At 51.7% G+C, this 1,124-nt stretch overlaps 1 non-coding gene across 1 annotated transcript; it reads left to right on the top strand.

Annotated features, from left to right (window-relative positions):
* The first annotated feature begins 675 nt into the window (after window positions 1–675).
* Window positions 676–747, top strand: TRNAE-UUC (transfer RNA glutamic acid (anticodon UUC)). The gene has a single exon. It is a non-coding gene; the product is annotated as a tRNA-Glu (tRNA).
* The last annotated feature ends 377 nt before the right edge of the window (window positions 748–1,124 follow it).

Genomic DNA, 1,124 nt, shown 5'->3' on the forward strand with positions numbered 1-1,124 from the left:
AACAACCTTTTTTCTTCACCACAATCACTTCACTTTTTTTGATTCACGATCACTACTGTGTGTGTGTGTGTGTGTGTTAGTGCTGCCCCCTGGCGGTCACCCTGTGCATGTGAAGATACCTGGGAAGAAGCCAGGGTGCACCTGAGCTGGTCCTCTGTGTGAATCAATCAAATGTCAGGACTGGGGTCGGAGCTGTTAGTAGGGGGAGAGGGGGTGTGACTGGAGCCCCTGAATGGCAGCCTGGGGCCTGTGACAGGTGCAGGGAGAGAGTGTGGTTCAAGGAAGCAGCTGGACGGTAACTGGGGAGGGGTCTGTGGGGCCCTCAGCCCGGTGAAGAGACTCAGGAGTGAAGGGGTGTTCTGGGGAGAGGGGCGCGGCTTTGTCTGGCTCCTGTGGTGGGGGGAGGGGGGCAGTAAGAGGCAATGGGGGGGGGGCTGCTGCTGTCCTCTGGTCCAGGGCTCTGTGTCTGGAGAAGTTCCAGGGTTGTAAATAATGAGACATGAGCAGGTTGTTGATCAAATCATGCCCCCTCATTCCTTCTGGTTTGTCAGGAGTGGGGTGTCCGTTACCGTCTTGGTCAGATCCAGAGAGTGGCAGTGTGGGGTGAAATATATAGAGTGGAGTCCGCAGCATGGGCACGTCACACATACACAGCTGTTCTTCCTGCACACAGTCTCCCATATGGTCTAGCGGTTAGGATTCCTGGTTTTCACCCAGGCGGCCCGGGTTCGACTCCCGGTATGGGAAGATAAGGTTTTTTACGATAGGGACATATTAAACTTCTCTTATTTCCTACAAACCTAAAAGACCCTAAATATTAATAAATATCACTCCCTTCTCCTCCTCTGCTATCAGTCTAAAGCCCTTTGAGGTTACACCGACCCCCTCAGCTCCTGTTCACGCCCCAGCCCTCGCTGCACAGCTGCTGTATATTAATTGTGAGAAGTTGGCCTGATATGTAGTGCTCACTATTCTAGTGATCACTGTGTATCATTCCAAACGACCCTTATTGATGATTGGTTGTAAGTCAACCTTTTAGACCAGCTATCCTAGTAGCGTGGATACGAGCAGTCTTAGGCTAAACTCTAGAGGGCGTGTTAAGCCAGCTGTTTACCATCACATAT

This window comes from Triturus cristatus, chromosome 4_1 (genome assembly GCF_964204655.1).
Source record: "Triturus cristatus chromosome 4_1, aTriCri1.1, whole genome shotgun sequence".
Taxonomy (NCBI): domain Eukaryota; kingdom Metazoa; phylum Chordata; class Amphibia; order Caudata; family Salamandridae; genus Triturus; species Triturus cristatus.